The sequence below is a fragment of the Camelus dromedarius genome, chromosome 4 (genome assembly GCF_036321535.1).
Source record: "Camelus dromedarius isolate mCamDro1 chromosome 4, mCamDro1.pat, whole genome shotgun sequence".
Taxonomy (NCBI): domain Eukaryota; kingdom Metazoa; phylum Chordata; class Mammalia; order Artiodactyla; family Camelidae; genus Camelus; species Camelus dromedarius.
Genome location: NC_087439.1, coordinates 2,846,605 through 2,874,239, shown reverse-complemented (window position 1 = coordinate 2,874,239; position 27,635 = coordinate 2,846,605). Strand labels below are relative to the sequence as shown.

The 27,635-nt window shown below is 50.8% G+C and overlaps 1 protein-coding gene across 1 annotated transcript in view; it reads left to right on the top strand.

Annotated features, from left to right (window-relative positions):
• LOC105102688 (ankyrin repeat domain-containing protein 26-like) overlaps positions 1-27,635 on the top strand; it is a 130,689-nt gene that overhangs the window by 20,580 nt on the left and 82,474 nt on the right. The window contains exon 3 of the mRNA XM_064484639.1: positions 14,092-14,220. The gene's annotated coding sequence lies outside the window, so the exon portion shown is untranslated. The remainder of the gene's footprint in view (positions 1-14,091; positions 14,221-27,635) is intronic.

The following is a 27,635-nucleotide window of genomic DNA, read 5'->3' as shown; positions in this document are numbered from 1 at the left end:
TCCGTGGCCAGAAACTGATCTGTAAGTTCATCTGCGCTTTGTGTCCTTGGGGCCTCGGGCCTCGGGGGGAGGCCAGCCTAGCAGGGGAGGGGCGCAGACTTCAGGTTTGGGGGCCACTGACTCCCCCACTCCATCTGTCCTGCACGGTCTCTCTGCCCCGGTGAGGGTCTAAGGCGGCAGGGTCCCACCCAGCTGGCTTCCACCCCTCCCAGGGAAGTCCACAGTTGGGGATCCAGAGGGGTGTGGTGGTCCCCCCAACACCGGCCAGGTTACATGCAGGTGGTATAGCTTTGCAAGAGCACCGCCAAGAACTGGCACAGCAGGGTGAGGCCCCGAGGGATCAGATGGGAAGCAGACCGGGGTGCTCCTGGGGTTCTGGGCTAGTTCCTTGTCAGGCGGTAGCACCAGCCCAGGCCAGGTGCTGCAGCAGCGGGAACCAGGGGGTCAGGGCACTGGGCTGGACTGACCAGGCAGTGATTTAGAGTTACAGGGCCCTGCGTGGGTGCCCAGAGCCAGGTGTCCTCCCAGACACAAGGAAGCAAAGAGACAGGTGGAGAGCTATGTAGTAACAGGGAAGAGTTTTTGTGCAAAAGCCCTGTAATGGGGGCAGCATCCAGAAGTGAGGAGGGTCAGAATTTGTGGTGACAGGGTGGGAGAGAACTTAGTGACCAGGTCCCAATGGGCCAGATCACCCTGGTGGTGGCTGGGCCTCCTCCCTAGAGGTTTGGTGTCCATTGGGGTGGGTCTGTATGAGCTGCATGTCATTGTCACCAGCTGCCTCTCTCATCCCTGGTTCCACCAGTCCCCAGGCCAGCCTGTGGGCCAGGGTGTACGTGTGGCAAGTCCCTACTGCTGGGCGCGGTGCAGTGACGGAGGTGTGTAAGTGAGGTCAGGGAGGCTTCCGCAGTGGCTGGCCCTAGAGGAGTCTGTGTTTTTCTGTCAGAGAACAGGAGGAAGCTCTTTAGGCAGAAACACACTTTGAGCAAAGGTGTGGAAGTTAGAGGGTACAGGAGGAATGCGAGGCCAGGACGAGTAGGCGACCGGAGAGGAGGATGGATGGGCGCCGGGGGGGAGGCTGCAAGGGGCGTGGGGCCAGTTTGTAGGGCTGCGTGTCAGCAACTATGGAAGTTATCAGGGAGGGATGTGACTATCATCCATCCATCCTTCATCCACCTGTCCACCTGCTCAGGTATCCACCCACCCACCTTCTATCCTTCTACTCGCTTGGCTATCCACCCACCTACCTATCCACCCATTCACTCACTCATCCACCCATCCAGTCCCCCAATCCATTCATCCATCCATCCACCCACCCATCCATCCACCCATCGACATATCCACGTATCCTCCCATCCACCCACCCATCCGGTCTAAAGCGATTACTGATCACTGACAAGGCACTGCTCTAGGAGGACTGCCTTGTCAGTGGTCAGTAATCACTCCAGACCTCAGCCTCCTCTGATCCCCAGCGAGGAGAGACAGGAAAGTGGGAACGTATAGTTGCCTTTGAAACAGTCAGGTCATGGCACAGGCCAAAAAGTGGAGCCAGTGTACCGAGTGGCAGGTGGGGTGAGGTGCCTTTCAGGGCAGGTTCACGGAAGCCTGTCTCAGGTGGTGCTCCAGCAGAGGCCTGACAGCACTGTGTACCGGGTGTCTGGGGACAAACATTTTGGCAGAAGGAACAGGCAGTGCAAAGGCTCTGTGGTGGAGGTATCTAGGGCCATCTGGCAGACTCCACTGCCCTTTCCAACTCTGGGTCTGGGATTGTGAGGACGGGCTGGGGCAGGGGCCTGGGCTTGGGGAGAGCAGGGGCAGACCCCATAGCCTTGGGAAACTGGCTCTCTGGCTTTGGTTGCTGTCAACTGCTTTTCTCTGGGTTTTGCACGTGGTGCAAGCTCTTTGTTCAAAGTGGAGTATCAAAAAAGTTGAAAAAAGAAAAAGGAAGAAAGAGGGCCCACGTGCTCTCAGGGCCCAGGCTGGCCATCGTGGGAGGTTACACTGTGGCTGCAGGTCCGTTTAATGTGGCCCCTTGATGTCATTACAAGCCCCTCTCCAGTGGCTGTTCGAAGGCTGCCTGCAGTGCACTGGGGATGCCCATTCACCCAGTGGCCCAGCACCCTCGCTAAGACAGCTGTGCTCACATTTCTGATTGTTCCCTAGGCCTTGAGTCCCCTGGACAGTTTCAAGATCTTGGTGGTAAATTGCTTTCCAGAGATGTGGACCCAGCCCCTTGGCCCCCAGGGCAGCAGGCTGTGCACAGTCTGGCCAGCCCAGTGAGTGTGAAGTTTGCAGTCCCCAAGACTGTGGGACCTGGGGCAGATTCCACCCTCTGGGAGCCTCAGCCTCCCATCCTCGGGACCAGAGTCAGCCTGCTTGCGGGTGGGGGCAGAGAGGTGATGGGGAGTGGGCCCCTAGCGTAGGGACGTCATACAGGCCAGGCCTGGGCCAGACACCCTCCACGTGCTCATCCTGCTATGCCAGCGTTTCAGGAGGTGTTCTGCCTGACACTGATCCCACGTGGGCTCCAGGAAGGGCAGAGTTCATACCCACCGTGTCTTGTTCTCCTGGGTCCACGTGCCTGGCAACCATAAAGGCTCTCAGAAGTCCCGTAAGCGGCTCCTGTTCCATTGGGTTGTAGTTTCCCTAATTAGTGGGCACTTGGCACCCTCACTGAGCTGGCAGAGCAGACAGTAAGACTGGCTGGTGGAGGGTGTGACCTTCCCGCACAGTCTGGTGGGTCCTTTCTCAAAACCTGACCCCACTCCAGGCACCTTTAGAGCCGGCTGGCTGAGGAGACCGGGGCACGGAGTGCCATTGCCAGGCCCAGGGTGGCCCCATGGGTCATGCCAGTCTGTGCTCTCTCCCTGCCTGGGCAGACCCCAGCCCTGCCGGATGCAGCTGTCCTGGGGGACGCTCAGGACCCAGGCCCATCTCCCTCCCTGGGGTCCTCACCCAAGTGCATGTCCTGGGCCCTTTAACACCCTTGCCCCATCCCTGTCCCTGGTTTCCTTAGAGAGGGCAGTGAAGGGGCAGGCCAAGGGGGACAAGAGGAAGGGTGTCCAGCTCACTGTCAGAGTCAGCCAGTTCCCAACCCGATTTCTCTCACGCTAGCTGAAGGGCACTGTTGGGTGCTGCAGGGCCAGTGGTGGCCCTGGTGTCTAGGGGGCTGGGGCGGGGTCCTGTGTGCTGGGACCATCACAGACATGTGCTTGAGGGTCGGGATACACTGGTGTGGCTGGGTTAGGGGGCATCTTGGCGTGGGGAGCTTTCCCGGGTGGAGTTCAGGGCACAGGATTCTCCTGCGGGGCTGCGTCTGGCTGCGTCTGGTCCCTTTGTTTTCCGACCCCTGCGGGCCCAGTGTGTGTCGGTGGGGGCATGCAGTCCTATGAGTGGGGTGTTCACAAGTGACGAGTGTCAGGGGTGAGGCCTGACAGGGTAAGCAGCGAGTGTGGGCAGCTCTGAGCTCACGGGATCTGCTGGACAGGCTGGGGAACAGTGCAGGGCAGTTCTGGGAGGATGCCTGCCCTGGTGTGGGGTGCTCAGGGCAGCTGCAGGGCACTGGCAGTGGTAATGGTTGTGGTGGTGTTGATGGTGGTGAGGTGGTAATGCTGGTGGCACTGGCAATGGTAATAATGATGGTGGTTGGTGATGGCACTGGTGGTGGTTTCAGTGGGAGCCGTGAGGGTGGAGGCTGTGGTGACAGTTAAGATGGTGTTGGGGATGGTCTGAGCAGTTTGGGGGAAATTGTTACTGAGTCCAGACTCCTGCTTGCCGCACGACAGGCCAATAAATCGGGAGACGAGTTGTTGGGGTAAGGAATAGCGACTTTATTTTGGAAAGCCAGCAGACTGAGAGGATGGCAGATCAATTTCTTAAAGAACCATCTTGCTCCTGTCAGAGCACAGGCTCCTTTTATACAAAAAAGAGAGAGAGAGAGTGGGTGGGGTTCGTTGTTGCAAACTTCTTGCTGTAGGAATGCTTTGTTCTTGCAGCCATCCATGTGGGTCAGGCCATGGTGTTCCTGTAAACCTCCAACAAAAGCAAAGGTTATTCTGTTTTGCAACTTGCCATCTCTGCCTAAGTGCAGAAGTGCTGACATCCTTAAAGGTCAGAGCTGGGGAGTAGGCTCTCCTTTCTATTTCTAGAGAGGCTAAAGGCAACATTGTTTCCTAAAAGGTGCAGAGCTGGCAAGGCTAAGACTGGAAAACAGGGCACAGTGGTCAAAACTAAAGGAGCAGATCCAATGTGGAGGCAGATTTGTTCTCCTCTGTTACAATTTGAAGCCCCCCTTGTTACAATTTGAAGCCCCCCTCCTCGTGGGAACCAGGACACACCGGGGGCAGTTAATGAGGCTGAGTAGGTGAGGGGGCTGGGCGGGAGGGCAGAGCAGAGTGCTCATGGGGCCACGTAGTCTGGGAAGGTGTCTTGGAGGAGACAGAGCTGAGCTGGCAGGGGTAGGGAGGTTTGGGATCTACTGGCGCCATTGCAGGTGCCCAGAACCCAGCACGCAGCCTGACCAGGCCGGCCAGGGACGAATTTGCTGAGTGACCTATCGGCTTGAGGTCGAGCTGCGCCAGTGGTTGGAGCGTGATGGGGTGTGGGTGTTGAAGCCCCACGGCTGGCATGAGTAGGTGGCAGGCCTGACAGAGGTGGGCCAGACGTGCACCAGGTGAAGGTCTGAGTGAGGGCAAAGGGCTCAGGAAGGGGTGCAGACCTCTGAGCTGGGCGGGGTCAGCAGATGCCCTGGGGTTGTCGAGACGCTGGCTCCCCCAGTGCGGTACACTTCCTTGCAGGGCTGGGGAGCTGAGGGGCCCCCCTTCTGCAGGGCCTCTGTGACCCTGTCCAAGTGGGTGGGGTGGATCAGGTGAAGAGCCACCAGACCCCAAGGATGGCCAGGTTTCCAGCCTTGGGGCAGGCCTGCGGCTGGAAGCTCTGACTCAGCATGGCCGGCACCAGGTGGGAGCCAGGAGTTTGGCATCCTGGGCTATGTGAGAAGCCTTTGAGGCCCTGGTCACAGACCTGTGGATGCTAAGTGAGCCTTAGACATCGTCAGTGCCTGGAGAGCCCGCCCCCCATGGGTAGGGACACAGGCCTGAGGGTGCATGGTTCTCACCCAGCAGCTCACTCAGCCAAGACCGAAGTCAGGCCGATCTCCATCCCCCAGGGTCCCCTCAGGTCACAAGCATTGCCCCTACCCCTCAACAGAGAGGACATGGTACTGATCTGGGGAAGCAGGTGTGGGCCTCTCTGGGGAGGGGGGTTTTCACAGGCTAGTGGTCAGAGGGGAGCTGGGCACAGAGTGGGAGGTTGAGGAGGCTTCCAGGAGATGACAGTGCCTCGGGAGAGCCCTGAAGGAAGAAGCTGAGTCAGCCAGGGGACAGGAGGGGATGTGGTCAGAGGGAATGGCCAAGGTGAAGGCCTGGAGGCAGGAGAGGGCGCTGTGTTGTGAGTCCCCAGCAGCTCCATCCCAGCTGGCATGTGTGGGCGGGGCCGCCCGCAGGGTAGGGGGGACCTGCGAACCCTGATGAGCTCCAGCTGATTGGGGGAGGTGGGACCCGGGCAGGGAGCCCCAGCCCAGCAGCCGGGTAGGACCTGTAGGAAGAGCCAGGTGCAGTGCTCAGGAGCTTCCAGCTTATCCAGGTGGGTTCCCTGGAGGAGGCAACCCAGCACAAGCCTTGGTCTGTGGGTCAGAAGGCAATAGAGGTGGGAGGTTGGCACTCTGGATGTGTGAAGTGTGATTCAGCAGCACTTGTACCTGGCATTGGTGCTTTTGGGAGCCCAAAGGCCCAGCTGAGGAGTTTTGAGGGGCTCCTAGAAGCCTCTGCCTACAGAGACACCTTGCCCACTCCCTGTTCCTTCACTGGGGCTAGCTGCACCCACCCTGGCTTCTTTGTGCTGTGTGGGAGGACAGATATGAGGCCTTCCCACTGCTGTGTGAATTAGCCCACGAAACCCCAGGGGACCCTGATGCCCACAGTCCTATAATAACACCTGCTTCGCAGGCCTGCGTGAGGCATCCAGAATGCCGAGAAGGCCCAGGCTCAGTGGGAGGGCACGTAGGCTGCGCTCTCCATGCACAGTCTTTGTTAGTGTCCCTTGACCTCCCATGAGGCCTGTATCCGTTGTCTCTCTGAACAGCACGCGGGTTGAAGATGTGTGCCTACTTCACAGTGGAGGCACTTTGGCCCTATGTGGCCAGCAGTGGCCTCGGCTGTCCAGTTCGCCCTCGTGGGGCTGGGCTGGACCAGCAGGGAGCTCTGCAGGGAGCAGGACGGCAGGGGAGCCGCAGGCTGAGCCTCCTCCCAGGCTCTGACACACTGGGGCCCCAGGGGTGGTCCCCTGGGGGACGTTGTGAGTTGGGTGGGGGCCAGGCTACTCCCCTCTGGCAGCTGGTGACAGGAGCCAGGCTGCCTTCTCTTAGTGACCACCCGGGACACCAGGATAAGGCTGTGGCCCCACACAGGGTCTGAAGTCGGAATGAGGCAGCTCTCAGAGGGCGGGGTTGCAGGGAGCTGGAGTTCCCCGTCTGAGTGTGGCTGGTTGGGGGAACTCAAGGGGGGAAGTGGGGAGGGTCAGAGAAGGTGGTGGGCCAGTCCCTGGGGCCTGTGGGGTCCCTGAGGGCAGCATGGCCTTTTTGTCTGAGTGAGGAGGGAGCAGCAGGAAAGTTTTGAGCAGAGCATGTGTCCTGGCATATTTCCAATGATGGCACTGTGCTGGGGACAGGCAGAGGCAGGCAGGGTGGAGGCCGGCAGTGGGTCCCACCAGGGTGGTGACCACGGAATGGAAAACAGCAGTGAGAGTCTCGGTGCATTTTGACATGAAGGCTGGTTGCTGATGGGTGTGTGGGTATGAGAGGGAGGGAGGCGGGAGGGGTCCTGAGGTTGCTGCCAGCTTGGAGGGGCAGAGAGGGTCCATGCTGCCCAGCCATGGGGCTTCACTTGTCCCCGCATAGCAAGTGTTGGCTGGGCAGTCTGCCCTTACTGGGGTGCAGGCAGCGGGGTGAGCAAGCCAGATCCTGGTCCCGCCCTCCCAGAGGAGGATGCCAGCAGGATCATAAGGCCATCATGTGGTGGGAGGACCCACGGGTGGTATGCAGCTGGTGGCTGTGCAGGCCTCGAACAGCCACCGGAGGGGCAGCTTACCATGGCAGTGACTGGCCTAACACACTATGAAGGACAACTTGGCATCGGGGGGATGTGGGATCGGGAGGCCAGCTGTCCAGGGAGCAAGGTGGGTGGATGTGGGTGGCATGGGGGTGGAAGGAGGTTGCTGGCTGTATTCTTGATTGACCAAGGGATCCGAGGGCTGGGGAGCGGCAGAGGAAACTCAGGTCCCAGCTCAGGGTCAGGCCCTGGGGTGCTGACTGAGGGCAGAAGAGGAGCTCAGAAGTGGAGTGAAAGGGACAGGTGGTTGTCCCTGGGGTTTGGTGACATGTTGTCTTTGGGCAGAGCAGGCTGGGTGGAGCCTGTGGTGAGGAACTGGAGGCCTGCCAAGGAGTGGGCAGTGGCTGGGCCTTCCTGGAGACTCTGGTCTGATGGGGGAGGCACAGCCTCTTTTCTGGGAGTTCTGATTTGAGGGGCCTGGGGCCGCCTACAACCTCCCCTCAACTCGGGCAGCTCCCCGCTCCTGGTGCTGGGAGGGGCCCCTGCCCCAGCTCCTTCTGTCACCCTGGACCTGGGGAGTGGGGAGGAGCAGATGTCACTGACCTAGATTCCTCAGGTTTGAGCCCAAGAGTGGGGGCCTGGATCCATGACCCAGGTATTCCAAGTTTCTGAAGTTCAGATAAGAGGCAGCAAATGGTCTGCCACATGTGGGAGCGGTCACTGTGTGCTCAAGGAAGGAAGGACCTGCTTGTGTTGCAGAGATGGTAACAGGTGTCCCCTGCAGCAGGAAGGATTTCAGTCAGACATGGGGAAGAACTTCCAGATGTTGTGGGTGTATGAGGATGTATCCTAGAGGTGTAACTGAAAGAAGGAGGGCCAAGGATCCCCTGACGTTTGCCAGGTCAGGGTGTGCCTAAGATGCAAGAGAGGGTCCTCCGGTCAGAGACCACAACCCACATGTCCTGCTTGGGGCCAGTCCTTGGCTGATGTGCAGGGCAGCCTGGAAAGCTCTGCAGATGGCCCAGGAAACCTCCGTTGATGGGGCTCTGCCCTGGTGTTGAATGGGCCTTAGGGAGGCCCCCCTCCACCTGGTCTGTGTGTTGGACCATCCTTGAGGGTCCCTTTCAGGTCTGTGATTTCCAGTCCTGATTGCACAGCTCAGGTGTTGTAGGCTTTGCGAGGTGGAGGGGATATAAGGTGGTGAGGCAAACAAAAACTGGAATCCTGGCCCTCCTGTGTTTTACTGTGTGGCGTCCGGCAATCCTCCCACCTCTGTGAGCCTCAGTTTCTTCACAGAGCTGAGCTGTGAATTATTGCCAAGATTAAATGAGAAAATGGACAGGAAGCTGTTAATATTGAGATGGGGGAGGGGCAAGGAGAAGCTTCCTGTCCCTGTGCTGGAGGTCAGGAGCCCGTGCATGCTTCCCTGATCGTCTCCACCAGGGACTGCAGAGCCAGGGGACACTTGATGGGGGAGAGGCCGAGGCCAAAGAGCCCGCGTTGCAATCCTCCAAGTTCTGAGTGAGCCCAGCAGGTGCCCGCCTCCTGGGCTGCCAGCCTGAGTAGCTGGTTCTCTGGAGGGGCCAGGGCTGCAGGCTGCGGGACCACGGGAGACAGCGGTGCAGACCTAGCCCCTCGGAAGGCAAGGAGGCCACAAACCCTCGGGGACCAGAGCCCCTGGGGACCCCCATTCGTGGGGACCACAGCCCATAGGGGGAAGGGTGGTATCCTGCAGTAAGGTGCAGGCAGGTTGGAAACCCAGGGCAGCCACCCCGAGCCTGGGACGTGGTCAACAGGTGCAAGTGCAAGGTCACTTCTGTGTTGCCGTGGGCCTGGGCTAGGAGCGGTCCTTGCTGGGGTCGGCCATTCAAACGTCTAAACGAGTGAGAGTGGAGGTCGGGGTAGGACGGCGCCTTCTCCACTGCTGGGCGGGGACCAGTGTTTGTGTCTGGGACGTGCCTTAGTGCGGGTGGGGAAGGGGCACCTGTGAGAAGGCATTACTGCTGCCCCCACCTGCTCCCTTCACAGCTGCTAACGCCCAGGATGATGTCAACCATGTGCAGGCACTTGCCTCCCTAAGGACTCGGAGCTGAATGTCCCCTAAGCATAGGGTGGACTGTGGCCTGATTGCAGGGGACTAGGTCGAATGTGACAGCAGTGTGGCCAGGAGGGGTGTTCCCAGGAGAGGAGGTGCCGGCTCTGTGCGTCCTGCAGCTCAGCCTCTCCTGACACATAACCTTTGCCATCGCACTCTCGGGGCCTGTCCTACCACCTGCAGGTCACCCCTCTGCAAGGACCTGCTCTCCGGCCCTCTGCCCAGCATCCATCAGCCCCAGTTCTTACATGGTTTGGAAATGTGTGTTACTCAGTTGTCCTTGTCCCAGTGGCCTCCATGAAGGATCCCAGGCACCATTTGTTGGGTGGGTGGGCTAGCGGCAGGTGGAGGGGCAGCCAGGGGTCAGGGTGCTGTGCTTGTATGAGAGGTAACCGGGCTGGGAGTCGGGACTGTGGTATCAAGTGGGTAGGGCAGGGGTTCGGTGGGGAGCAAGGGGCCTCAGAGAGCGAGGGCAGCAGACCTCGAAGGAGTGTGCACGTCCTCTGCTCCAATTTCCACTGAACTCGCCCCCTGTCCACATTGCTGACCCTCCACCTCTACGGGGTCCAGTCCTACTTGATGAGGGGGCATCTTCCCAGGGGCACACGCAGCCCCTTGCCTCACCTTCCCCTGGGGTCTCCTGGGCTGGGCGCCAGAAGCCTGTGGAGCCCCAGGGCCCCACTGCTGAGTCTGTTTAGGGACTGTCGACTAAAATAAAACCACACAACGTGAGAGTTGTGGGCTAAGTCTTACTGGGGGCAAAATGAGGACTATAGCCTAGGAGACAGCGTCCCAGAGAGCTGTGAGAAGCTGTTCTGAGGAGGTAGGGGAGAGCTCAGTGTTACATGTGGTTTCAGTGAAGAGGGGGTTGTGCGCGCAGTCAAGCACACACTTAGGCAGAGTCTAGCTGCTCGTCAGGGGGAGCGGTTGTCACTGTTGACAAATTCAGTGTTTTTCCAGTTCGGAGGAGAAACAAGAATTTGGGCTCATAAAATCTCCTGAAAATATCTAACTATCTGAAGGCCTGCTCTACCAGTTTTCCCAGAGCAGAGAGCGCCTCATTCCTGATCTCCATCCTGAACGCCTTCCAGGTGTGTTGGAGGTCAGAGGCTGCAGTGGCTCACAGCTGAATCCAAGCCGAGTTAGATGGTAGGTGGCAACGTGATCCAGTCCTTGTAGAGGCAGATGGCGAGTGCCAGTGTTTAGTTAGCAGGACGGTCTGTCCATCAGCAAGCCTGGGGCTGCCCCTCCCAAATCTCCCTAGAACCTGGCCCCTTTGCCCTTCTCCACTCTACCCAAGGTGTGCAGGCAGGTGAGGCCTCAGCTCCTTTGAAGCCCTCGCAGGTGCCCTTCCAGCAGAGGAAACCTCGAAGCCCTCAGCGTCTGCTGCCAGTGTCTGTGCCTTCAACACAGCCAGCGTCGAGGGGACCTGGCCTTGAGATCCGTGCCTTCCCTGTCCCCACTGCAGTGTTAAGCCTTGTCCTGATGGCTTCAAGGATTGTGTGTCACTCCTCAAATGTCTGTCTGTTCCTAAGTCCCCGGGCTCTGCCCTCTCACTGAACCCTGAGTTAGACTCCTTTGTTCCCCAGACTGACCCCAGCCACCCCCCACCTCCCCACAGGCCCTCCCCCTGCCCAGGGGCAGGTCCACCTGCAGTCACGCTGCCCCCCTGCTGAGCTCAGTGGCTTTGATTGAAGGAATGAGCAGGCGAGGGAACAGCAGGTGTGGAGGGGGCTGCGCCAGGGTGGGTGGTGAGGACCCTGGTTGCTGATCCCCCCGGGGGCTGACCTCGTGGCCGGGCCGGATCGGGCTGGTGCTGACGCCTCCCCCCCCCCCCCGAACTAGTTTTATTCCTTTACGTTTTGGAAAAACTCCCATTCTCACAAAGTAGTTTCTTTTTCCATTTTAGGGAATTACATCTCTCTTTTGATAATTTTGTTTACTAGTGTTTGTTTCACGTGACAAATGGTTTTGTTCTTTGGAAAGGCTAAGCCAACCGAATGAATACTGACATTTAGGTCTAGGGCCGAAGAGAAATCACTTTCTTCCTACCACCAATTATGCTGCGGGCATGAAAAGCATAAAAGTGAAAAATAGAGTCACCATTCATTACAGATCTTTAGATTCTGTAGTGGCTCATTTGGCCAGAATAGAAGGAGTTACAGAGAAATAGGAAAGAAATCGCCTAAAGTTTTCTGGAAAAAGACGGCTTTTTGTACAACTACATACTCTATCCCCCAAAATCTTACATGTTGCTTTTATGGAATAAAAAGTTGAGTGTGTAAACATATATAAATTTATGTATAATATATATTTTATAACATATAAATATATTTAGTGGAATATATATACACATATTTATATATGCCGTTCAGCATATCACAGTAATTAATGACCGAGAAAATCAGTTTTCTCAAATAAAGATAGCCTATCAATAGCTTTCTTTCTGGAATACAATTTTGAAAATGTTTAACCTTAACCTTAACTACACCACTAAGTACAGGTTGACGGATGATTACACAGATCTTAAGAGCAGTGATAAAGACCACTATCAGTATCAGAAAACCTAATTGCCTTATCTTCATTCTAAATTAGACAGTTTGGTCGTTTTACAGTTTATCAGTGTGTAGCATCTTTCATAAAGTTAGTAAATTGACTTTTTCAAGGATGTATTGTGCTTGAGTATCCTGAAGGTGAAACAAAGATTTATTAAGTATTTTCCCATGGCAAGAATATCCTGTAGGAGTTGCATTGGACCAATTAGTTGAATTTCAGCTTTTCTTTACCTACTGTGATTTCTGTCTCCTTTTCATATTTGAGGGACTTTTGCATATCTTTCTTGGCTCAACAAATGACAAGTGTATTGTCCAGCCATGTTTTTTTTGTCCCTTTAATTATGGAATTGTTGCTGTTTAAAAGAAATTTCACAGACACATGCAATTCTTCCCAAATACATCGCACCAATACCACATTTTTTACATGATGAATAGACATAGTACGTCCTAGGACTTGTGAATAGTGAACACTGTGACGTGCTCTCTAACAAACTAATTTAGTTAAACTGATGTCTTACTGCCACCCACTGAAGTCCCATGTGTGCTGTGTTCTGCATCTTTAGTTTTAAAATTTGCAGTCATTCCCAATGTATGTAAAGTTTCTACTCCCAGAAAAGTGCACATGTTCATTCAGTTTTAGGGGTAGGCATTTAGCCAGCCACTGAAAGTAATATAAAACTAACGCAAAATACAATCATTTACCACAGGAGTTTGGATTTGTTGAATGATGTGTAAACATACTGGCATCATTGCTGCCGGGGCAAAGCACCACAGAAGCCGACTTGTAACAGGGTGACGTGCTTGTGTGTTACCGAAGAACAGCTAATTTGAGCTGGAACGGTCAGGGTCAGCTCTGTGACATTTCTGGGAGAGTAGAACCCAAATAGCCACCTACTTTGTGGGTGTGTAGAGACCACGGGGAGTTGAGAATTATACCTAGCAACACAAATGTATCTTGTTCAGGAGAGTGAAGAGTGTGACGTAACTGAAGGAAAGGAGCCACACAGGGAAACAGTGACAACTGATGACTAGGGCAGGTTGCATTGCAGAGGCTCTTAAAAAAGAAATGTTTCTGAAAACCAAATCTAAAGATCCATTGAAACTCAGTGAAGGTTTTTTGAGTAGGTGAGTGAAAGAGTAAAATTATGACTTAAGATAAATTGAGAGCAATGCTTACTAATATGTCTTCCCAGGATCGTTGATCAACAGTTTCTCCAAAAGGCTCTCCCAGGTCAAACCAATGGGGAAGTACCGGGTGTCTTTACTCTGGGTTTTCTCTAAGACATTAATATGTTAATGGGCACTTTGATGTTCTAAAGGAAAAGACAGCATTTCCCAAACGTATTTGACCACGGAACACTGTTTAGGAAAACAATGCGGGGACCACGTATCCCATATACTACTGCCAGTGTGTCTACGACCTGATTTATGTAAGATGGGGACTGATGTATAATTTTAAATCACTCACTTGATTTGCAGCTTAATTCTTTGTTCCCAAATTGGTGGCAATGCAAGACCTCTTCATTTTCTCCATGAGTGTATGTGTGTTTTGGAGTCTTCTACTGCCAAGAAGTTAGGAGGTGGTGGGGTGTGGAATGACGCTTCCCTGGCCCTCTGTGTTGTCTGAGTACCCTGGGTGCCTGCTGAGCTGTCCTAGTTGCTGCCTGGTCCTGGGGAGCCGGCCTGCGCACTGTTGCTGAGAGCTGTCTCATCACATCCAGTGATGTTATTCCTTCCCTTCCATTGTGAGACTGATGGGAACGGTTTTCCCTGATCTGTTCCGTGTTGAGGTGCAGGAAGTTCTGTGTGACTCTACCAGGCTCCGTCTTAGAGATGCGAGTTTGCTGTTCTGTGAGGGCTTCCTGATTCCTCTTGTTTTCTGTGGAGGAAGTGGTGCACATGTCCTGTATACCTCATTGTTCTGGGCTTTCCCCATGAGATTCCCACCTAAATCTTCATGAATTGTTTTTGTTTCTTATGAAACTGAAAGTTAAAACTCATAGGCGACGAACAGCTCTGTTATTCCTCATATTCTTGTGTAACTTCTGTTCTCTGAGGAATGATCTGTCTCTTTAAGACAGGTTAAGACGGAGTAATATAGAGGCAAGAAATGCGTGAGGGGAAAAATCAATGATTATTTTATAGATACTCCCTACCAGATTTCTTAATACCCTGTGGAAAATGCTGGTCTAAAGAACGGAGGGTTAACAACTCATGAAGAAGAGTAGGTGCATGGTAGGAATGCTGTCTTGAGTCTTGAGTATCGTGTGTGGTCGATGACAGTCACAGCCCTCAGTGAGTGATGAGTAACTCGTTGTCTTTGTGGTCCTTCGTGCAGCCCTCCCCGACGTGGACTCATGTAAAGCGTCTTGCTGTTGGGAAGTCTTCCTCTACCCTATGAAGAAGGCCGGGCTCGCTTGCTGAAGAGATGGGGATCCGCCTAGAGCCAGCGCCAAGCAACAGACACGTGAGTCAGCCCCAGCTGCACCGCCCACTGGCTGCAGGTGCAGAAGTGACCTTAGTTGAGATGCAGACTGCCCCGATGCGCCTCCACCAAAGGGGTTAATATGGGCCATAAGCAGATAAAGTGGTTATCTAACCCATTTTTATTAAATGAATATAAACATGGAGAATAGAGGAGGAAGAAAAGTGAGACAATATGTGAGGAATAAAGATAGAAGAGAGGAAGGGTCAAAGGTGATCACGGCCATTTCTGCTCTTCAGGGACTTCGAGAATCGTGGACAGGCATGTGCGCAGACCTGTGGTAGATGGGCACTTGGCCTCGTACTGTCCTTGTGGGTTTGTGTAAATGACTGCCGCTGTCATTCACGTTGATTCCAGGAGTTGTTCTGTTGTCACTGATGAATTCAAAAACAGTTATCTGGACTCCTCCCCCAGCCACAGCATCCTCACAGCAACTGCCCAGAATCCTCCCCTCCTTCCTGCACTTCTCACTCACAGTCAACCGCTTTTCCCGCTCCCTTCCTGCCACCTTCTTTCTTCCTTCCAGGAGTTTCTAAAGTCAGTCACCTTTGTTCCTTCTATTCCAGCATTCTCCGGTTATGCTGCACCAGTCCCATACAAGACCCTCCCTCTCTGCCCCCTCTCTCTCCCCCATCTCTCTCTTAGATGCAGAGTCTTCACCTTGGAGTGTAGAGTGACTTGCCCAAGGCCACAGACCCAGTAAGAGGTGGAGTTGCCACCCAGCTCCTAGGAGAGCACAGCCTCTGGGTGGGATGCCCCATTGCAGATTCCAGGCAGCCGGGTCAGAAGAGAGAGCTCAGCCCTCCTTCCACATTAATGGGGGAGCTGGACAGATTCTTTCCATTACCTTCATGATCTGTAAAATCTGAAACCATTTCCTGTTTTTGGCTTGAATCTCAGACCATCGGTGCTATCTGAGAGAGAGTACAGAGAACATTGGGGGACACCCTCCTCCCTGCCCCCTTCTCCCTGGTAATGAAGTGCTTGATTCAGTAGGTGGCACTGTGGTGCATGCGCTGAGCTTGAGGGATGAGGAAAATGCCCTCTCTCCTCCATTCTAGTGTTTTCCTTCACTAATAAGTTAGGAGACCTTGGGTGAATCTTTGAACCCCTGGGTGCTTTCAGCTTCCTTTTGTGTAAAACAGAGATAAGCATATCTGCCTTTCTGGCTCTGCAGGATTCTGTTAAGGATCAAATCGTGTAACACACACGATGATGCTCTGGAGTACCCAGAAGCTCTTCATTTTGTATTTCTAGGTATATTTATATTCATTAGGTTTAAAAACTAAAATGAATAAATTCCTCTAAGGGCACAGAAGAAGGACTCTTTGTGTCTTAGCTGACTGTGTTTATCCTTAAGGATAACCATTTATTTGTTTCAAGGAAAAGACCTGGCTCTCAGTAAAGATGTTCATGCCTTTTCAGGACATGAAATGTGCTTTGGATGTGCTTTGTTTAAATTTCACCCCAGGGAACCCAGCTCAGTAAACACTTTCTATGTGTAGGCCGGCAGCACCCATAATCAAGGCAGTGAGACTTAACCTAACCTTCAGAATGAAAGTATACATAGAACCCTGATTAAATAAGTGTTATTTCCCTGCTGAGAATCTTGGTTGGGGCTCAGTTCTTACTGTAACGTGTTATGCAAATACTATAGAGAGCATGGGTGAGTCTCCTCTATAGCAAACCACGTCTTTGATTATAGCAACACAGGGCTGGGAATCAAAGATTTGGGTTCTAGTCACTGTTCTGCCAGGGACTCACAGTGCAACCTTGAGAGAGTCACTCAATCTTCCAGAGCCTCAAAGTCTTCATCTTGTATGAGGGACATGAAGGGCTTGCCCCCTTTGGCTGCCCCTCCCCCACCACGGAGTCTAGATTTTCGAAAACATCTACTAATCTGCATTTATTCCCTGATAATTAATTCATTTCCCCAAGTCTAAAAATCAAAGACATTTGTAACTGGTAGCCAGAGATTCTGACCAGACTTACATAATCAGAGTTAACACACTGAGCTGAGATCATTTCAGCTGGAAGCAGAGGAGTGTGACGTTTAGTTTGTCATGAAGCTTCATGATGGGTGGGGGTGGATGTGTTGGGCTTTTTGCAATACTGACAGTAACTCACCAAGTCCTGTCACTGCCTGTGCCCAACCCCGAAGTTCTGTATAAAGGGTGGGAATCACCCAAGTGCCCACTCACTCCAGGTTTTCATCCAGCTCTAGGAATCTCAGATGCGTTTATCCTGGGGATTTAGGAAAGCACACCACCTCCAGTGTCCCTGGCCTCAGGACTCTTCCATTCTAGTGAAAGGGGAGACAGACAAAAAACACCCCAAAATAATAGGTGACCCATAAGGTATCTTAGAAGGTGATAAGTGCTTCAGAAAGAAACACAGCAGAGGAAGGGGGTGAGTGGTGGGGCAAGGCTGCAGGTGATGGTCAGGGTAACATCTGAACAAAGGCTCGAAGGAGGTGAGAAAGCAAGGCACACATGACTAGAAGGGAAACAGCATTTCAAGCTGAGACAACAGTAGATGCAAAGGCCCTGGGGTGGAACATGCCTATCATGCTCAGAGACCAGCAAGAATGCCAGAGAGGCGGGAGCAGAGTGAACCTGGCAGGTAGTCAGAGATAAGCTCAGCAAGGTGAGGAGAGCCGCTCTTGTAGGACTATGGGCCAGTGTGAGAGCTTGGCTGTTACTCTGAGTCATGCAGGAGCCATGGAAGTGTAATAGGGAAGAACCTCTGATTCCATGTTGGGTCTTTTTCTTTTACTTTAACCTTTCAAAAATACTGTACGATATGCATACAAATTTGAGAAATAGAAAGCTGAACAAGATGAATTGGTTTTCTTTACTTCTGAGAGTATGTAATATGCGGACGCTAATGCTTCCAATAGGGTGAGTTTAACGTGCAGAGTTTGCTAAACATCTGGGGCATGGAGCCCTGTTCATCCCCTAGAGTAACACCTCTCCTTGAGAAACCTCGATCCAGACCGCAGGAACAGTCTTAGGACTACAACGCCATAATTATCATTAAAAGCAGGAATATTTTCTATCCAAAATGGATTGTTTGCTGTTCTTGCCTGGAGACAGATGAATAGATGAGATAGTATTACTACTTTTAGACACCAGTTTAATGGTTCTTTCCATTTAGATTAAATTCAATCAATGAGTTTCTGAGCTACAACTATGTTGCAGACCCAACTGTCTGGTTTAGATACCATTTGCATCTTCAGGAAGTTCTCAGAATTCCAAGCAGGAGACAAAACACGTGGGAACCCTTATTTGCCATAAGTTTTGATAAACGCATTTCCCAATGTATCTACAAAGATGATAGGAGAGGAAAGTTTGGGGAAAGAAAATAGCAGAGAAGATGGAAATAGGGCAGATCTTAGAGCCAGCAAACGTGGGTTTGCATTTTACTTTGCCATTGCAGATGTGCGACATCTGGGGAGGTTGTATAGCTACTCCAAGCTCATAATGTGGATTAAATATCACTGCAACTCAGGGTTGCTTGGGAGGGTTAAAGGTCATAAATGCATGCCCAAGCTGGCTTGTTGTAGGTGCTTAGTCAGTGGTGGCTTAACCAATTCTGTTGATGGCAATAACAAATGAACACAGCTATGCCAATGACGCTCCTGCCTGGAGAATATAATAAGGTTGGTTTCAGAAAACTTATTGAGAGGTATTGATATTTAATTTGCTCCCAAAATAATGGCTATGAAGATAAATAAGATCAATTCAGAGGACAAGGGAAGGAAATCGCACTGGGGCTTTCGGCATGAGTTAATGCCCAGCTAGGTTGTGAAGACTCTTACGCAGAAAGATAAGGTGAAATAGCTGATGCACACTTTGGGGGTCCCACTGATGGTTTTGAAAGTTGCGGCATAGTCAAGTTCTATAAAGATGCACCGGGACGACCCTCTCTTGCTGAGGTGTAGACTGAGCTCTCCACACCTGCTGACCACTCAAGAGCTGGTGATGAGTCTCGCTGCCTTGTGTACGGCCCACTGAGCTTTAAATTTGTCTAGAGCCCACATTTGGTGATTCTGGGCCCAGATCCACTCCAGCTGCCTCCCTATACTTTAGAAAAAGTGTTTTCACATTGTGCTGTCCAGAATTTCAAAGTTCATTGGAGACCATTAATTCAAGAGTTCCACATCAATTCTCATCTCTTGCCATTTAAAAATATTTATTCTGATCAACTTGCAATAAACACACATACACACACACAAGCACGCACATACACATGATTCAGATGTTTTCTGTGCCGAGTGATAATAGTCAAGGTCCCGCCAGCAATGTCAAGGTGGGCTGCTAGACGAACACGTTCTTAAGCAGGTCTCAGATTAAAGCTTCTCCCACAGGCTTTGGGAAGTATCTTAAATTCTTATTGCTAGATCAGTGATTAGTACAGCGACAGCTCAACGCCGTTTCTTGTTTTGTATTTTATTTCTTTAAATTTTATTTTACTTCAGTACAGAGCTTCATATATTTGTTCAAGTGAAATTGTTTGAGCAAGTATGCTGCTATTTATCCACTTGGATTAGGATTTCCCTGATAATTCACAGCCGACACAAAATGTAGAAATTGAATCCTGATGTGCATATGACCACACCTGTCATCCATAATCCTGATTTAAAATTTTTGTGTTTTTCAAAACGTTCACATTGGGTTGAATTTATGACGTGAAAAATAAAAATTTAAGTCCATAAATAGGTATAATCTGTTTTACGTGTTAGGATTCCACATTAAATTTTAGTTGGAAAGAAAGGAAATTTTCTGATTTAAAAGGAAAGTAGAGAAAACCATTGCCCTAGACCATACTTCTTTTCTGATACCTGTGACTAAAAGTTTCCCACTGTGGAAAAGCAGGGAGGGAGAGGTGATGATGGCCGAGTCTGTGCATAACAGCGCAGACTCCACACGTGAAGGAGGAGGAAGTCAAAGGGTCAGTTACTTCACTGTCGAATCCCTGAATGCGTGACGATTTGTTCTCTGTGTACTGAAGGAGAGAATTTGATTTCTCCTATTGTTGCTGCCCTAAACCTTATGACTCTGTATTTTACCAGTGACACTAATCAAGAGAAGAGGAAGATGTGCCTAGTTGTTTATTTAACACACACCCACACACTCACACACATGCACCCACACAACTTCAGATCAAAAGCAGCCTAAATGTGCTTTTATGCGATAGGACCACGGATGCACTGAGAGGACCACACAGGGGCAGGCACAGTTGTCTTGGTTCATGCACGATGCACATCAGAAGTAAATAATACTGCAGCAAGCTGTTTCCTCCTGAAAAGTGACATTCACAGGTCTCAGTAGGTGAGGGTTTCTTCCTGGCTTCATGCAGCTTGGATGAATGAAGGCTGGCTTTCCAGGGTCCAGCCAATGGTATTTATGACAAAGCTAAGATAACGATGCTTGAGAGATTTTTCAAGCACTATCACCATTTTAGAGCCAAGTTGAAAAAATATCCAAGTTATTCTTCCCATTATACAGATGAAGAAGAGAAGTTGTGCAGACCTCAGTGATGACTGCTTGTCTGCAGTGGCACAGGAGTGGAAAGACGGATAGAAAATCAATTTTCAGGTCTGCACCCATTAGTGATTGCTTTTGAATGAGTTATTAACCCCACTGAGCTTTAATTTCTTTATCTGAAACATGGGGTTGAAATACCTGGTGACTGATGATCACCTAGAAAGACAGCAAGTGCAATGACAATGATTGAACTCTCTACAGAGAGTCAAGGGCACAGGTGGAATTAGAAAAACACGCACTTCCTTCCCGATATCCTCCCCTTTCTCATATTTCCAGGCTGAAAAAGATCACGAGTGCGCAGTGTTGTCTGTGAGGATTAAAGGATATAAATTCCTCTGTAAGCTGGCAAGTGGTAGATACTTAATAAATGGTGGTCAATGATGTTCTACTGGTGGAAATATATGAACAAAGCAACCCCAACGCTATTTCTTACTATCTGGTACAGGCCTGTGAGGGATACCATGTAATGTGACATCTCATTCCTTCACCAGATAGGAAGCTCCTTGCTGGATGCTAGGTGTGAAGTTCTGGGGTAGAACAGGGTTCAGTGTTAAACCTCCTTCTCAAGACTGGGCGGGAATGTCCAAAGCTTGTGACAAAGGTGGGGTCTGAGCCAGACTTTGAGGGAGAGGAGAGAGTAGGGTGAACAGCAGGAAAGGAGAAGACACTTTGGGGAAATGATGGATCCCTGGAGATAAAGAGATGACTTTGTGACGGGGCATAGGAAGATTCTGAAGTGGCCACAGAGAAGGGAAGTGCCCAGGAGAAGAGGACAAGGGGGGATGTCCCAGCACATGTGGAGAGCCCTTAGAACCCAGCTGGGGATTTAGGCTTCTTTTTATTGGAAGCAGGGGACCCCAAGATGATTCCTGAGCAGAGAATTGTCATGATGGAAAAGAGTCTGGTAGACAGTAGAGAGAAAGCATTCTGGATGGCTTGGAGAATAGAGACTAAAACCAGAGAGGCTAGCGAGTGAGTAGTTGCATTTCAGGAACATGGTGATGGGGACATGGACCAGAGCACCTGCAGCTACTGTAAGGAGGAACAAGAGACGTAGATGCTGTGGGAAGGAAAGTGAGAGTTTCAAACACTGTGCAGTGGAAGGGATGTCCCGTGTAATGAGGTCATGTCTTTTGTTGGTCCAGGAACATGGCACAGAGGAAAGGAAGCTGGAAATGCCATCAGAATTGCAATCAATTGATTTATGCAAATGTTTAATTTCCCCTTTGTCTTCCCAAAAGGGAAGACTTATAATTTGCACAAAGGTGTTATTAATATCTAGAGCTTGGGAAAACAAAAGCAATGTTTAAACTTCAGGCCTTTAAGTCTTCCAGTTTGCACTGCTCTCTGCCTTACTAAATTCACCGCACTGGGGACTGATGATCGCAAGCCCCTCTCTCCACTCACTTTTCCTCTTGATAAAACATTAAATCGGTGCATTTCCCACCCCACCACTACCCCTCCCTTTTCCTGTCTATAAAGAGTTTTTTCTGGTAACTGAAATTCTGTTTAAATATGATAGAGTTCTCAAGGGAGCAATGGCTGCAGTTATGGTATTTCAAATCGTTAGATTTTGAGACTTTAAGTGGTTAAATAGGTGCCTGTTAGAGTTTATAATTCAAAATGCTTTCATCGTGTGGGCATGGGGCAGAGGCAGACCTAGGGCAGGTTCACTGAGGGGTGAGGAGGGCTTAGTCTGGGCTCTCGCTGGAGGCTGCACTGGCGGCTCCAGTTAAATCTTAAATGCGCATCTAGGAACTTGCGAATGGCAAGTGTGTTTGCTGCTTACTCATCCGAGCCATATTTTGTATTTTTGGCCCCCTTTGCTGGTGCTGTTGGAATGGTTAGTGTGTGAGTACGCGTGTGGGAAGACGGGCTATGTATGGGAATTACAGGGGCATGGGGACTACATTTGGACAAGAATATTCCAGGTCAGTGTTTCTCAAACTTCTTTTTTCACCATCAACCCCCATCTCCCATCCCTTGAGGCCTCTTCAACATTTTTTTCCTAATTTCCCCCTATTACTAAATTTCAGTATCAAAGACATGCAGTATATTAGTTTATGTACTTAGTGTATATCTGTACTTTAGCCATAAAAAGGGTAATCATTTCTGCTTTCCCAACCAGTTTTCTCCCCCTAGGAGAGAGATCTTCCCTGTAGAGAGTGTATGTTTCATTGGAGTAGAAACTGTTACGTGTCTCCATCACGTGCTGTATTGATGGTAACTACAAAGAGATGAATAAACTCAAAGGAGGGGCAGTGGGTTGAATAGTGTCCCCAGAAGGATATGCCTCCATTCTCATCCCAGAACCATTGACTGTTACCGTATTACCAAAGGTTGTCTTTTTTACCAAACACCAATTCTTAACCAAAGTACATTTGCTAGTAAAATTAAACTAAGACTCCAGGGATAAGATCATCCTGGGTGGTCAGTGTTGGCCCTAAATCCAACTGCCCTAATAACAGACACAGGGAGGAAAGACACAGACACAAGGGAGAAAGGCCCTGGAAAGATGGAGGCAGAGACTGGAGGGACGCTGCTGCAAGCCGAGGGGTGCTTGGGGCCTCTAGAAGGGATGTGTCAGGCTACTGGGAAACCTCCCCTCCGGGTTTTAGAAGGAGCCCCATCCTGCTGACACCTGGATTTCAGGCTTCTGGTCTCCAGGACTAAGCGGGAGGACATTTCTGTTGTTTTAAGCTACTCAATTGGTGGTAATTTGTTACAGTGGTCCCAGGACCGCTGTAACAAATTATATAGGGGAGCATGGTCAACTGTCCATCAGAGAGTATGAGGAAATCTCTAGAGGACATGGCTTTGAGCTGGATCTAGACGAGTAGGAGTTTGGCAGGTAACGAAGAGGAAGAGGATTTAGCAGAAAGAACAGGACATGGAAATAGATGAAAGGCAATGAGGACGTGGAGGTACTCACTTCCCGCTTCAGTTCTCCCTGACCTACACAGACATTTGAAAGACCTGCAGAGTTTAGTGCTGGACCCTTTTTAGTGTCTGTTTATTGTATCCACTGAAGTGAGGTCATCCTTTTCACAGAATCTTTCTACATGTTGGTGACTCCCAAATGTTTATCTTCAGACCTGCCCTGCCCCCGCAGTGGAGACTCATACCCAACTGCCACCTGACGTCTGAATGATCTTGGTTACTGACCTCTAATATAGACCCACTAGTACTCTGAAATCTGGGTAGACAGCAGCTTATACATGTGTCCTCGCCCTGAGCGCGCAGCCCCGCCCACAGGCCACGAGAGCCAATCCGCGCGCACTGCCCAACCCCGCCCCTGCGCCCTCCTCTGCCGCGCCCCTCCCTCCTCCCACCCAATGGTCACTTCATCAGGTGCGCAGGCGGCAGTTGGTCGAGCGGGTGGTGGCTCTGCGGGTCTCCCCGGGGGCGCCGGTCTTGCTCCCACCCGCCAGCGGCGGCAGCGCGGTCCCTCCGCAAGGCGCGGCGTGGGCCGAGCGGCGGCCGCGGAGCTTCGTGTCCGGCATGGTGGCGGCGGGCGCGGGCCCCGAGGCGGTCCGCGGGCAGGTGCTCGACATGGGCCGCGCTCCAGCAACCTGCTCCCACGGCGTGCTGTGGTGAGTGTCCGCCCCCGCCTGGCCTCGGCGGACGCAGCTGCGCCGTCGGGCCCGGCCCCGAGACCCCAATCCCGAGCCCGGCCCCGACCCCAGCTGGGCTGCCCCGCCGTCCGTGCGCCGCGGGTGTTGGAGGGAGGGGTAGGGGCCGGGCCGCTTGGCGCTGCTCGCGGCGCTTCCCTGGCTGCCCTGGCGGCGCTCGCTGGGCGCGGGGAGGGGGGTGGGGTGGAGGCTGGGAGCCCGGCACCCAGGGACCCCCCCCCCAGAACGGGAACAAGGCTCCCCAGCCCCGTGTGCTGGCCTCGCGGCCTAACCCTTGACGTCCCACTGTGAAGCCGCGAAGTCCTTCAGATGCTTGCAGCGGCAGCCGCAGTCTGGAAAGCGGTTGGCAGGGGCGTGTGTGCGCAGCCCTGAAATCATTGTCTTGTCTGCCCCCGTCGCCTGCGTTTTCCGCGAACGGCTTTGGTTCAGCACCTTCCCTGGAGCCAGTGGAAATTGCCCATCACGTCCGGGCCCTTAGAAGAAATTAATGCTTAAACGTGTACTGAGAAAAGTCCTTAGTTTCATGACATGTCAGTTGAGAAGTTTTTTGTTCTTGGTTTTTTTTAATCTGTTAACAATTTTTCCTAGCCTGAAGTTAATTTAGATCTGATAACTTTCTATCACTGCTGTCAACTTACGTGACATGTTTCTCTTAGATGAAATGTCAAGTCTTCTTAGTGTAATTTTTTTCCCCTTTCTTAAGTAAGATCTAAGTACAAATAATGGATTGGAATCCTGGGTCCAGATGATAGCTTTTAATCTTCAGGTTGATGATATATAAGCTTAATCTATGTTATGCTTTATTAGTATTTAGTAAATGTTGGTTAACAGTGCTGGGTTTATAAAGGATTTCTTGATTATTAATGATATTTAAATAACTGATATATTTACTTATTTAATTTTTCTAATTGAGATGTAGTTACAATGTGTCAATTTCTGGTATACATCATAGTTTGTCATACATATATGTACATACACGTATATTTGGCTTCATATTCTTTTTCGCTAAAGGTTACTATAAGATACTGAGTATAGTTCCCTGTGCTATAGAGAAGAAATTTGTTTTTTGTCTATTTTTATTTTATTTTATCTTCTTGATTTCTTGATTGAAATGTTAATAATATTTGAGTCACTGATATTTTTTAAAGCTTGATGTTTCCAGAAGGACTTAAAGATTTTGAGGAAGAAAAATTTTTTTTCATTTTCTGGATCTGTTCAGTAGGAATTTTGCCTTTTCTGTACAAAGTTCTTTCCTAATCATTATGTAGAGGATATAAAGAGTGGAGTCTGAACTGAGCCCTTCCGAGTGGGTGTGGTTTTGATAGGAAGACAATAAGTGCGAGTGACAATCTAAGCTGTGGAATCCAGTCCTGGAAAAGGACGTAGGTGGCAAATTGTGGAGGACTCTGTAGGCAGAACGGAGTTTGCTTTTATATCTGTGCGATGGAGAAGCATCAGAGTTTTTGAGAAGAAGCAGGCACATGATCAGTTTTGAGATTTTTGGAGAACCTACATGAACACTGGTGGAAACGACAGGAGAAAACTGAGGTGGAGAATCAGGCTATGTGACCTTCTGGAGGTGAAGTGATGTAGTGGCATGGAAGATGGAGACATTAGAGTCAACGGGCTCTTGTCAGAGGAGTAGTGGACTTTTCATCATGGCAGGTATGGGATGAATCAAAGGATGATGAGGTCTTACAGGGTAAGATGCTAAAGAGGAATTTGGATTTGGGAAAGATTCTAAGACAGGACCTGGTGATGTGGTATGGGGAAGGCTGTTAATTCCAAGGCTTCTAGCTTAGGGGCATGGTGGTTCCTTTCTGTAACATTCCTTGTTAGAGGAGGAATGCTGTAGGCAGAGGAGGTTTTTTAAGGAGAAATAGTGAGTTCTGGTTTGGACTCGTTAAGTTTAGGATGCTGTTGGCCCTTTAGGCTATATCCAGAAGGTATCCTGAAAATAGGAGGGACGTAGAATCTGGAGGTGAAAATTTGTGTAAGTGGTAGTCTGGTGTGGATGAACACAGATTCTTATTTGAGATCATAGGTTAGGTGAAATTGCATGCATATATTATGCGTGTTTATGTCTTTAGCAGAGAATCTGTAGCGTTCAGTACATTTTCAAAGTGTTCATTATCCCAGAGAGATTAAGAAGCAGTGAGACAGAACAAAAGAGCGAAGAAGGAACCTTGGCAAGCAAGTAGTTTTAAGAGGTGGGAAAAGGAAGAGGAAGCTGAGGACTGGTGAGATGTGTAAGACTTGGGGAAAAGGGAAAAATGGTATGAAAGAGAGAAGTTCAAGTTGTATGTTTCATCATCTAATTAAGTATCTATGTTGGATAAATTCAGCTTGAAACATGTTCTGAATGTGACTGAGAGGTTGTGAGGTCATCTCCATAGAGATCGTAATTGAAGCCTCGAGAAGGGACAAGATGAGAAAAAACGTGTGAGCTGAGCTGAAGGAATGCCTGACTTTAGGTGTCCAGAGCGGGCAAGCTACAGAGGAGGAGGAGGAGGTGTGGTCAGAGACCAGAGACCTGGGAGTCAACACTGTCAGCGGAGCTGGGGGACACAGTGGTCACTAGGGATCGGTAGTGAGGACTGTAGAGAGCACGGTTCAGCGGGAGGACAAACTGTTGGGTTTGTTGACGTTCAGCTCTCCTAAAAACATAGTTTTAACCAAAATGCCATTGTGCTGACATTCCTGATAATACAGTGTCTCGTCCTGTTAAGGTGTCTGTGACTCTGGCAGGCCAGTCAGAACTGCCATTTAGTCAGCACTTTCTGTTACTTTTGTTTTATTTTAAGCAGATATTAATCAGTCCTCTTACCCACACTGCAGGGGTGATTCTTTTCAGTAAGTGGAAATTTGAGACCCAGCGAGGTTACTTAATTTGCCCACAGATACCCAACTAGGAAGTGGTAGAGCATCTCTGGTTCCTAAGTGATACTCAACCAAAGATCAGAGTTTAGAAAATACATGCTTTCAATAGTAGAAAATATCTATTGTCTGCTTTCTGTGTGATTTGCTTTTTTAGCTTTTTACAAAAACCTTTCATGCAAGGTCTTTCACTTAGAATTCACTGAGCACTAGTTCCCTGCGAGGACTCAAGGGGCGCCTGCCCTTCAGTAGCTCCTGCTGCAGACAGCGGGATGCAGTTGGGCGGGACCACGGAAGGCCCGTGGGGAGGGCTGTGAGGGCAGAAGGCCGAGGTGGCGTGGGGCTGCCTGTGTCTGGTTTCACAAACCTTGATGCTGGGTGTGGATGTACGACCGGGAGTTTGCCTTGAGACGTGCTCTCCAGGTAGAGCAGAATGCACATGCCAAGGCACAGAGGTCTGAGCGCGGCACATCCTGTCAGGGAAACCAGGAGTTGTCCGGGAAGGGAGGGTGTGGGTGGGCGCCTTGGGGAGAGGGCTGGAGGGGAGGCAGCTGGGATGGGAAGGGCTGAGTTCTGAAGGTCTTTGTTTTCTAAGGAGCTGGGACTTGAGTTGGTAGGTGAAAGCCACTGAAGGATGCCCTTTTCCTGCTGGCTCCTCATCAAATTTTGTGTTTCCCTTGTTGTCTCTCTTTGACTTCCTACTCTCTGTGCTTGTTCTCTCTTCTTTCTGGTTACGTAGGGGTACTCAGTGGGTGTGATTTTCCCCCCGTCTCCAGGGGCATTTTGACATGTATGTGGATTTTGGTTTGCTTTTTGTTGTTACGTTGATTGGAGGTGTTATTGGCCTTCGGTGTGCATGTGGTAGAGGTGGACGTGCCCAATGATCCACATGCAGTGCGCACGCGGCAGTCAGTCCCTGCACCGGAGGAGCGTCCTGTTAAGATGCCAGTGGTGTTCCCCTCCAGCCCATCCCCAAGAACCGATGGGCCCTGGGCAGGTCCTGCCTCCCTCTGAGATTCATCTCCTTCATGACCTTGCCCTTGTTACTCTCTGCTCTAGCCCTCCCCCAATCCCACCCCGGAACTTTGCTGGGTTTTGGTACCACCTGTTTGAAAGGGAGGACCAGCAGTAGTATAAATCCTCTACAGACGCTCCGGACCAGATTCCTAGTTATGCTGGTTTAACTGTTAATGTAACTTTTAATAAAAAAAATGTCTCTTGTATGGTTTTTGGAGCTCAAAGATGTGAGGAGACCATCTCACATGAGCAACGGAACATCCAGAGTTTCTGAACAGTTTTGAGTGCAAGTAAAATGCAGACAGAATTCATTTTGGTGTCA